The 12,007-nt window shown below is 39.4% G+C and overlaps 1 protein-coding gene across 1 annotated transcript in view; it reads left to right on the top strand.

Annotated features, from left to right (window-relative positions):
* The window catches only part of LOC122808595 (cyclic nucleotide-gated cation channel beta-1-like), a 230,790-nt gene that overhangs the window by 119,763 nt on the left and 99,020 nt on the right, over positions 1 to 12,007 (top strand). The window lies entirely within an intron of this gene.

Raw genomic sequence — 12,007 nt, 5'->3', positions numbered from 1 at the left:
TTCAGCAACAGGTAGCAATGTCGCTGGATTTAAGGTAGTGCATCTCTCAATTGTCATGTGTGGCTGCGATAACAGCGTAGTCATACAAGATAAATGTCTGCTAGGTGACAGAAATGTTAACTTGTCCTGCAGAAGGATGACTGCTACAGAGTGCGGGACTTTTAACGTAAGATCATGGAACAATACCAACGTGGCAGACGCTTGTACCGCCAAAGCGGCTGCAATTACTGCTTGCACACAGTGTGGTAATGCTCGTGCTACTGAGTCTAATTTGCTAGAGTAAAATGCCAATGGTCTTAACTTATCTCCATACATTTGCATTAAAACAGATGTCATAAATCCCTGCTTGCAATCTACAGTCTGTATAAAGGTCTTACTGTAATCTGGAAACCCCAATGTTGCTGACCCAGCTATCAGTTGCTTGATCCTAGTAAATGCCTGTACTGCCTTGTCTGTCCAGTGCAGCAAATCTTTTGCCGCCATCGGTATTGCAAAAATTAAGTCTGATAGCGGGTGCACTTCTTCATGAGTTGGGAATCCAACTACGACAGAAGTTCGTAATGCCTAAAAAGGACATCATTTCTTTTTGTAGTTGGCATGGGAGCTTGTAAAATAGCATTCTTTCTGCTGTCATCTAATCGCCTGCCCTTCCCAGAGATAGTATAACCCAGGTAACGTACTTCTAATTTACAAAATTGTAACTTAGACTTATTTACCTTATGTCCTTCGTGTGCCAGAAAGTGTAGTAGTCGAATAGTCTCGGACTTACAGAGTTCTTCCGTAGTCGCGCCAGGAGGATATCATCCACGACAGCAGTAGGTGGCACCCTTGGGCTGGTTGGAACTGAGCCAAATTGGTGGACATCTCTTGTGAGAAGATGGTCGGACTTTCGCAGTATCCCTGCGGTAACCTGGTATAGGTATAACGCTTGCCCATAAACGTAAATGCAAACCAAAATCTACTATCTTCCTGCAAGGGAATAGAGAAAAGGCATTACTGATATCAATTACAGAAAAGTAGTTATCCGTTGGAAGGATATCGTTCAGCAGAATAGACGGATCCGGGACTATGGGGCCCGAGGTACCACCGCGCATTTATTGCCTGTAAGTCTTGTACCATCCTCCATGTCCCATCCGGTTTTTTTACTGGAAATAAGGGCGTATTACACGGTGAGTCTGTGCACAGAATTAATACTCCAGCTTTCAAAAGTGCTGTGATTACCGGTAAAATGCCCTCCTCTGCCTTTCTGCTCAAGGGATACTGCCGTTTATGAGGTCTAAATTCTGACTTGGGTGTAATCTTTACCTGTCCTGCCATTCTAATCAGTCTGATATCGTGCTGACCCTGCGACCATAATGAGTTTGGAATCATCTGCAATTGAGATTCTTCCATGGGGGTAAGGAGACATAGTCATAATGTCCCAGGGGATTGTATCGGTTTGTCTTCCCTGAGGTGCACGGTCGGTCTGGTTTGTGTAACTCAGTTAAGTTTTTGAACCTGAATGCCCTTACCTGCCAACTGTTCTGGTGTCCATCCTACCCATTCAGTTATTTTCTTACCCACGAGGTACCATGACATTTCTTCACCCTCCGTGACTGAAATATGTGTGGTTAATTCATTCTTATACAGCAGCTGCATATCCCTTGTAAGGCTACATGTGACTGCAGAATTACCTAGTGTGTCCCAAAAAAGGCTATGCAATACTAGTTTGGTGACTTTAAAACTAAGAAATTTCTTTTCGTATTCTAAATCAGGTCCGGCACATCTTCTGTAATACATTGTGCAATGTAATGGATCTGACACCTTCGGATTTGTTATGCCGTATTTGCTTAATGCCAAATTTGTAAGAGCCGTCACTACACTCTGGGGGCCTGTCTCTATCAAATCATTACTATACCAGTAATGTAGATCTCCCTGCCCCTCTAATAGCATTGCACTATTCAGTTCTATTCTCCTTGCCACCATCCCCGTGGAGGTTGGGACGGCTGCTATACCGAACACTTGCATTAAATCTCTTCTTAATAAATGTACTGGGCAGATTTCTGAAATTATTACTCGGAACCGTATGGTTTGGTTCGTCTCTGGGTCGGTAAACCACAGAGGTTTGGACAATGGCTCTTTGTAAATACGACCATTTGCTGCTTTTACAAGCACATATTCATCCGAGGTAACATCGGATGATATGGCAGTACTTCTGACTAACGTTTGAGAAGCCCCTGAGTCACAAAGAAATTCTATGTCTCGGCCCTCAACTTGCAATGTGATCACTGGTTGGGATTCCAATTGCATAGTTGATGCTAGTGCTGTTAGATTTACCATTTGATATTTCTCATTTTCTGCCATTTCCTGTCCCCACCCATCGCCTTCACTTGTACCTACTTCCCCATTCTCACTTTCTTCTTCTTCCTCATACCCTCCATCTACGCCTTTTGACCATCATATAGTCATGCGGTACCACCGAAGCAACCATCGGTTTCTCCAGTCCTCTGCAATCTCTGGCGAAATGTCCTTTCTTACCGCACTTAAAACACTCCCCTCTTTGCCTACCCTCGAAATCCTCAGAATGACTTATGCCTCCCGTCCTCGTCCTCTTCCCCTGCCACGCCTCTTCCGCGATTTATGGAACCTTGAACTAACATTAAAGTTCCATCTTCACTAACTGTAAAAGTCTGGGCTTTTTTATCTTTTTTTTCCTTCAGGTATTTCTCAGCATGTCTAGCATAATCCATAAGGGGCTGTAGACGCTGTCCTGTGTGTGATCATATGCTTTTGTATAAAGTTACCAATGGCTGTCTTGCAGCCCTTTAGGAATGCATTTTCAGTTGCTGTTCATAGGGCGAGTCATTTGCCTGATTTTCTGCCTTAATCAACCCACTATGAGCATCAAAACATTGTGTGAGACGATGTAGATAATTGTCTACGGTTTCGTCATCTGATTGAACGCATTGATTAATGCAAGTCCAATCTGCTTTGGGCTTCCAATGTTCTTCTATTTTATCTAGGAGAGTCTTTATTCTGGTTCTACACACTTCGGAGTTAAACGGCAAGGCTCCCCTTTCCTCTGGTAGCAGGGGTCCCAAGTTCCGCAAATAAGGTGCCAATCAGGTCCTAGGATTTGCCTTATTACTTGTTCAAATTCTACAGCGTTTAATCTATAACTCATTCTCATGCCCCTACGCCTGTACGGAATTTACGATATCTACTTTTGGATGGGGAATCCCTCTACCGCTTTTCGGATATCATCACGGGTCCACGGTCGGTAGACCAATATGGTAGGACCTCGCCTTCTGCCTGCTTGAGGATTTGCCACTTCTATCAGTGGGTATTCCTCTCCTTCCTGATCTACCTTCTCCTTAATTTTCCAGTCCCCTTCTCTCCTAATACTTCCGCTGCGTAAGTCAAGAGTGTTGGCAGGCTCTCTCTGTAATATAATACGTGGCGTGGGGGGGACACTCACTGAAGCCTGGTATTGCGGTGGTTCCTGGTCGGGGGGCACCTCAATAACCTGTGCAGGGTCTGGATACTGGATGGGAGGGGCCGAGGGATTCTGGTGACTACGACTGACTATGGAAGTTTCATTATCTTCCTTTTGAACAAAGTACACATCTTTTTCACTTGAATTACCACACCCTTTTTTCAAATTTTGTTCCTTATGTTTTTTATTTGCTTCCTCCAGCCATTTCTGTGCCTGGGGAATCCCTACCTTCTTTTGCTTCCTTGTCTTATTTCCTGCCTGTTTGCAGTAATCTTACTAGATTTTGACATTCTGACTTATTTAAACATCCACTAAACCCATGATCTTTTTTCCATTTATCTAAATACTTTACATTCTTTGGGTGTAAATCAAACATAAACTTTTCATCTTCAGTTTTGTCAAGCCTTTGGCTAACTGGTTCCTGTTCCCATTTCTCTTACGAGAAACTATTCCTGTTCCTGAGATCTCTTGTATATGGAATCTATTCACATATACTCCTTATACTTTGAGAAAATTAAATTTCTCCCTTGACTAGTCCCTTAAAATTTAGACAAAAATTCCAATCAGAAACAACAAAAAATAGCTTTTCTTTTGCTTACCTTTGTGATTCCTCCGCCCTGTTTCGCTGCCACCTCACGGATTGAATCTGGAAAGAGTGACTGGCCTCTAATTTCAACCTGTTTCAGTTGGAGGTCTTTCATTCGAGGAGAGCCTGATCTCTCTCCACCTGCGCAGGTTTTCAGCCTCTCTTTGTTCGATTCGCGTGCAGGGCCGCCCTAACGTTAGCCACTTATGCCGAAAGATTTTACTCTTCTAACATATTCTGGAAGAATCACACCAAGTTCTTGTAAGCAAGTAAAACAACTTTATTTTACATGCATGGAGATCTGCTACATGATAGTAATATGCCAGCAGTCTGGCTACTTGTACTTTAAGTTCTCCTTATATAGACCCTCCTGCACGTACATACACGTAGCACAGAGGACTTTCATTAAAATTGATAGTTTGATTACTTGTTTTTACCAGCCAGTACCACAGTTATTCTTGCACCATTAACTTTATCAGCAGTTTAAGATTAACTCCTGCATTCCTCAGTGATCAACATTTTCCAGAACATTTCAGTTTGCACGCAGTGAACATTTTTCTGCTTAACCCTTTAAATACAGAATACAAAACATGTTGACTTCAGTATTTTTCCACAAACCTCCTCAATTGTTCATCTGCCATCAATACAATCCAGTTATCATACACAGATTGTATTATACTACCTACATCTAATGAATAAGCAGTAATAAAGGGTTATTCATTCCACAAAGCACGCACCAGCCTTTCCATAGGGGCAACATTTTGACTTCTCCCCTCCATATAACATAATAATGAGTAATACACCCCATTTATCTGTTCCCCACCACCTCGTTTTTAATTTCTATCAGAAATTCAGATGGATATCCTCTATTTAAAAACATATTCATTTATTGCATTCTTCCAAAAACATATTTTCATCTGAAACCATATGGGCTGCCCTAACTAGCTGGCCCTTCACCACAGATTTTTTCTAAAATTTTGGATAGCAACTCTGAAAAAGAAGATAACTATTAGAAAAGGTTGGTTTTCTAAAAATACTAGAAATGAAACACCCTCTAATATAGTCTTTCTGCAGTAAAACATCTAAAAAGGCAATAGTGGCCATATCATAGGTTACCGAAAACTTTAAAAATGATGTAGACATATTTATGTATTGTACAAATTCCATTAACTTTCCTTCATCTTCAGTCCATACAATAAATGTCATCCAAAACATGTGTATAAAATTTCCAGCACTTGAAAATACAGAATTAAACACATAATTAACTTCCCAGTAAGTCATCACAAGATTAACGAAACTCGAGGCACAGCTTGCCCCCATGGCTACCCTGCTAATTTGTTTAAATAGTTGACTCTCAAAAAACAAACAATTGTTTGATAATACCACTTCCATTGGGCTAACCACCAAATTAATATGGTCCTGGTCCAAAATATGTATTTCACTCAAAATTTGTTCCAACCAGGACAATCCTTCAAGATGTGGTATAACCAAATACAAATTACACACATCTATTGGAACCAAAATACATTGTTTGCTAAATTCAACTTCATTTTTAAATAAAAAGTCCCAAGAGTCATGGCAAACTTGAGGTAATTTAGCTATAGATTCCTTCCATAAACCATCCACAAAATTATGTCATTTTGTTACCTTTTAATAAACTGATGCAAAGTATTGCCGTGGATTCCATCGCTTTTTTATTTTTGGTTAAGTAATTTGAGTTTGTGTTGATTCACAGAGACATGTCAGTGTTTAACTTGAAGGGAAATAAAGGAGTAAATAATGTTAAAAAAATAAAAAAAATGTGTACACTTAGGGCACGTTTCAGCTGCATGTCTTTTATTTCTGTGATGATTCTGCTTTAAACCTTATGAAAATGTGGAAAGTAAGCTGTAAGTCATAACATAGAATTGCAGTGATTAACAACATTAATGCTCTATGCATTACAATTGTTGACATCTGTGATTAACAACATTAATGCTCTATGCATTACCATTGTGACAGCTGTGATTAACAACATTAATGCTCTATGCATTACCATTGTGACAGCTGTGATTAACATTAATGCTCTATGCATTACCATTGTTGACAGCTGTGATTAACAACATTAATGCTCTATGCATTACCATTGTGACAGCTGTGATTAACAAAATTAATGCTCTATGCATTACCATTGTGACAGCTGTGATTAACAACATTAATGCTCTATGCATTACCATTATGATAGCTGTGATTAACAACATTAATGCTCTATGCATTACCATTGTGACAGCTGTGATTAACAACATTAATGCTCTATGCATTACCATTGTTGACAGTTGTGATTAACAACATTAATGCTCTATGCATTACCATTGTGACAGCTGTGATTAACAGCATTAATGCTCTATGTATTGCCATTGTGACAGCTGTGATTAACAACATTAATGCTCTATGCATTACCATTGTGACAGCTGTGATTAACAACATTAATGCTCTATGCATTACCATTGTGACAGCTGTGATTAACAACATTAATCCTCTATGCATTACCATTGTGACAGCTGTGATTAACAACATTAATGCTCTATGCATTATCATTGTGACAGCTGTGATTAACACCATTAATGCTCTATGTATTCAAATTGTTACAGCTGTGATTAACATGTTCTATGCATTACCATTGTTTTAACTGGCACTTACCTTATGAGTATTGAGAGAAACACTAATTAGAAAATTAAAGATTATAATAAGTATCCTGTCATTTAAAGTAACACTGATGCTACTTCACCCTCACCACTGTAGAAATGATATTTTTTCCTTTGAGAACACAAATTATTATGTATGACAAAATGAAATAATCTGATGCACAGCACCTTAAAAAAAATTAGGTTATTTGAAATCTGTAATAGTTAAAACTAAGGTTACATTGTGTAATATAAAAAAGCAATGTGATATGGTTTCATAAAAAGTTCAGGATATGTTAAATATTGAAATAACATTTTTTAGTAAATGTAACACTTCAGGCGATTCAGTACATGCATACTTAGGTACAGGGGTGTAGCTAGGATTTTCAAATTTGTACTCACAGCTCTCAAACTGCTATCCCCCTCCCCAGCCAACCTACGGCCATTCTTGTAATTCATGGTTCGCTCTTTTAGTGTCGATGAAGAGGCATTCGCTGAAATGCCTCTTCAGTAATATAATATAGATTCACTCAAACTCGGTTCCTTGAATTGAAAATGAACCTGAAAGTCAGTTCTTTGAAAAATGCAGCATGGTAGTTGGGGTGAGGATTCATGCTTTTGTTTTCTGTAACAACGGTACAGGTTTTGAACTTGAGTAAATTACTAACCACCTGCTACCCCTAACTAGGGTGCTTCTTTCACACACACACACACACACACACACACACACACACACACACACACACACACACACACACACACACACCTACCTCTTAGTGCAAGAAATATGGACAAAGCCTAAAATAAACAGGGACATATATTAAATAATGCTCTCATGAACTTAGAAAGTTGCTAGAATAACAGGATTTGTGCTAGTATGAGAAAGTTGCTAGAATAACAGAATTTGTGCTAGTACGAATTTTTCTAAAGGACATGAAGTCTGAAACTCAAATGTCTGTCATTATTTAGCAACTTTAGCCTTCAATGATTTTCTAGAAAATCACAAAATTTATGAGGAACAGACAAAAAATATGGGGAAAAAATCTAGACATTCTGCAAAATTTGGACAGTTGAGAGGCATGCTACCTACCTACCTCTCTCTCTCTCTCACACACACACACACACACACACACACACACACACACACACACACACACACACACACACACACACACACCTCTCAACCTCTTAGAGCAACAAACCCATAAATAAAACTGAGGCAAAGGCACAAAAATAATGACTTTTTTTTTAAATATTGCTCTTATAAACTTAGAAAGATAATAGAATAATAGTAGGTCTTGTATTAGTACGAATTTTCTGAAAGGTATGAAATCTGAAACTCAAATGTCTGCCATTATTTTCTAACTTCAGTCTTTAATGATTTGTCACTAATTTGCCAGAAAACCTCAATTTTATGAAAAATGGACCAAAAATGTGATGCAAAAATATAAAATTGCCAGACAATACAGCTGGGAACCTGTCAAAGAAGGGACACCATTTTAATATGAGCACTGTTAACTTGCGCAGCTAACAAAATTAGAGAATCTACATGCATTTCTGAAATAAAAGTAATGTATAACTCTGATCATTACAGTTATTTATAATTGCAAACTCTCCACGTTTTCTTCCAGAATTGCTATTTTGCGGAGGGATTATTAGGGGGAGAGCAACATTTTGAGCCAAAATTTGGGACAGTTGAGAGGTTTGGATATTCCTAATTCTATAAAGCGATTTATTTGCACGTACCTCTCAACCTCTTAATGCAGGAAATCTGGACAAGGCCAAATATATTGGGGGAACATACAAACAGTACTAAAAATTGATCTTGTATAAACTTAAGACAGTTGATAGAATAACAGGTCTTGCTTTAGCATGCATTTTTCTGAAGGATATGACGCCTGAAACTTAATGTCTGTCATTATTTAGTGACTTCATTCCTAAATGATTTGCCAGAAAAGTTTTATTTTACATTTTACAGCACGAACACCAATAAATATCTGCTAAACAAAGCAATGCAGTCTCACAATGAAACTAGACTTAGCATTAAAACTTCTCTGCCCTTGAAACTCACATTCATTGAAACAGCATTGAAACCCACATTCAAAGAAAATACATTTTGCCAGTGGCAGATAATGATTAACTTTGGGCTGTTTTCAAATCATAGGCCCCTTGCACATGAAACATACACGTGCTCTTTGATACACCTTCCTGATTGTATTAAATTATATTCCTTGTACAATACAGTATAGTTGTTAGAGAGCATTTTAAATTTATTGTTTTGAACATTTTACTAATAAACAATGAAACAACATGCATGCACCAGTAATGACAAAATAGCCCAATTAAGAACATTTCCATCATAAAAGTCTATTCAAACTTCTACAGTCCACCAGTATCAGTAAATATGCACAATCTCTGAACTAGTAAAAGCCACCTACACAATTCCACATTAAAGAAATCTGTAACTAATGAAGAGGTTGCTGCTAGCAAACAACTTTATATTTCAGTGTTTCATCTACAAATAAAGTGCCTGTTGCCCTTGAGGAATAAATTGCCTATGTTGCATTAAAAAATGATACGCTAGTAATATTGCATTAGGGAATGGATGGCAAACTGATAACAGGTTCATAGTTACTACTAGATATCTTCGCCAAAAAGGACTACAGCATCCAGCCCCCTTTACAACACAGTACAGTATCAGCAATGCATCTACCTACTGTGGGAGAAGAACCCACAGCCTTCTGCATCAAAAGCAAGTGCACTACCTGTTGTGATATTAACAATACAAGCAGACATAGCATAAGCAGCACTAAACTTTAGTTCCCCTGCAGCTCTCAGCTCCTTGTAAAATGTATTCGACACTCAGCTGTATCTCTGAACCTTCCAGCACAAGAAATCTGGAAAAGGCCAACATTTATTGGGGGACAAAAGCCCAAAAAACAAGACACATTTTCAACATTGCTTGTATAATTTTGGAAAGTTGATAGAATAAAATGCTGTGTTACCACCATGCATAGTCTTGAACCCAGAACCATATGCATTATGGTCAGTGCAACATACCACTATGCTAAATCAGCAGTTTGAAAAATAGGAAGACTGAAACTCAATGGCTATTAGATAGCTCTCAACCTTCTAGCACAAAAAACCTGGACAAACAAAGCCAATATTGAGGGAATACAAATTCAGTTCTCACTTCACACCTTAGCACAAAAAACCTGGACAAACAACAAAAACAATAATGGGGGAATACAATGATGGGGGAATACAACTTCAGTTCTCACTTCTCACCACAGCTGGGGAATACAACTTCAGTTCTCACCAGTGAGCTTAAATACCTGTTGCCAGCAGGTGTATTACGTGGGGGGGGGGGCATTTTCACACACACACACACACACACACACACACACACACACACACACACACACACACACACACACACACACATGATTCAAACTAATTTCCACACACACACATATTTGCCCGATTCAAGCTAATTTCCACACACACACACACACATTCACCCGATTCAAGCTAATTTCCACACACACACACATTCACCCGATTCAAGCTAATTTCCACACACATTCACCCGATTCAAGCTAATTTCCACACACACACATTCACCCGATTCAAGCTAAATTCCACACACATATATTCACCCGATTCAAGCTAATTTCCACATACACATTCACCCGATTCAAGCTAATTTCCACACACACACATTCACCCGATTCAAGCTAATTTCCACACACACACACACACACACACACACACACACACACACACACACACACACACACACACACACACACACACACACATTCACCTGATTCAAGCTAATTTCCACACACACACACACACACACACACACACACACACACACACACACACACACACACACACACACACACACATTCACCCGATTCAAGCTAATTTCCACACACACACACACACACACACACACACACACACACACACACACACACACACCCGATTCAAGCTAATTTCCACACACACACATTCACCCAATTCAAGCTAATTTCCACACACACACATTCACCCGATTCAAGCTAATTTACACACACACACACACACACACACACACACACACACACACACACACACACACACACACACACACACACACACACACACACACACACACACACACACACACACACACATTCACCCGATTCAAGCTAATTTCCACACACACATTCACCCGATTCAAGCTAATTTCCACACACACACACATTCACCCAATTCAAGCTAATTTCCTTACCTGATTGCTCCATTCAAGCTACTTTCCCGCTCGCAGCCAGCCGTTCACAATTGCTGATTGCTCCATTCAAGCTACTTTCCCGCTCGCAGCCAGCCGGACATGACATGATGTGAGCGCCCAGCATCCTTAAAGGAGCCAACGCTGTTTTTTTTTTTAATTAAAAAAAGCTACCCCCTCTTCTAAAGAAGTTGTACTGAAATCAGTACAGTGCATATGCCTCCCAACGTCCCTGCTTAGGTACATTACCTCAGTAGAATGTGTTGTACAAAACAGTTAAAATGTGCTTATATGATGCCTTACAGCATCACTAAACAGGAGTCAGTTAGCATTAAAGATGACAGGGAATGTCTGATGATAGAGATAGTAGACTATTCACTACACAGAATAGCCCACATATATCACTACATGCAGCAATTATACTTTTTGTGATTATGTACAAGATAGAAAACACTAAGCTGAATGTCATGATCCATAGTTCTGGACTAGACACCACCTCTTAGCTGTGCAGCTGTATGCAGTACACAAACCTGCTGCATGGGATCTCTTACTACTGTAGCTGGTTGGCCATCGTTACTCATACTTGGAGTGGAACTGGGAGTGCATTGACTGCATGGGACACGTCACCATTAGACTAGTGCATGATCATTTTGTACAGAATGTAACATGCAGCAAATATCCTGCATGCAGTAGTTGGGTCATACTCAACAGCACCCTCAGACTCATCCAGGCACCTAAACTTACTCTTCAAGAGGCTAAAGACCTTCCTGATGACAAATGAGTCTGGGACAGAGATGTGTTGTAACTCTTTTCAGCAGCCCAACTGGGATTAAATTCTACAATGAATAACTATGTAAATAAAATAAAACATAAAAAAAATGTGTTTTTCTACTTACCAACAAGATGACCACTGGGCATCCTGCCATGCAGGAAGGAGGTGGTAGAGTGAGCTAGTTTGGCAGATATGGGAATCATTTGCACTACCAAGATGCTTGGCAAACACA

This window comes from Protopterus annectens, chromosome 8.part0, assembly GCF_019279795.1.
Source record: "Protopterus annectens isolate FY-2018-M chromosome 8.part0, PAN1.0, whole genome shotgun sequence".
NCBI lineage: Eukaryota > Metazoa > Chordata > Ceratodontiformes > Protopteridae > Protopterus > Protopterus annectens.
Note: the sequence above shows the minus strand (reverse complement) of the source record. Positions and strands in the feature narration are given on the sequence as shown.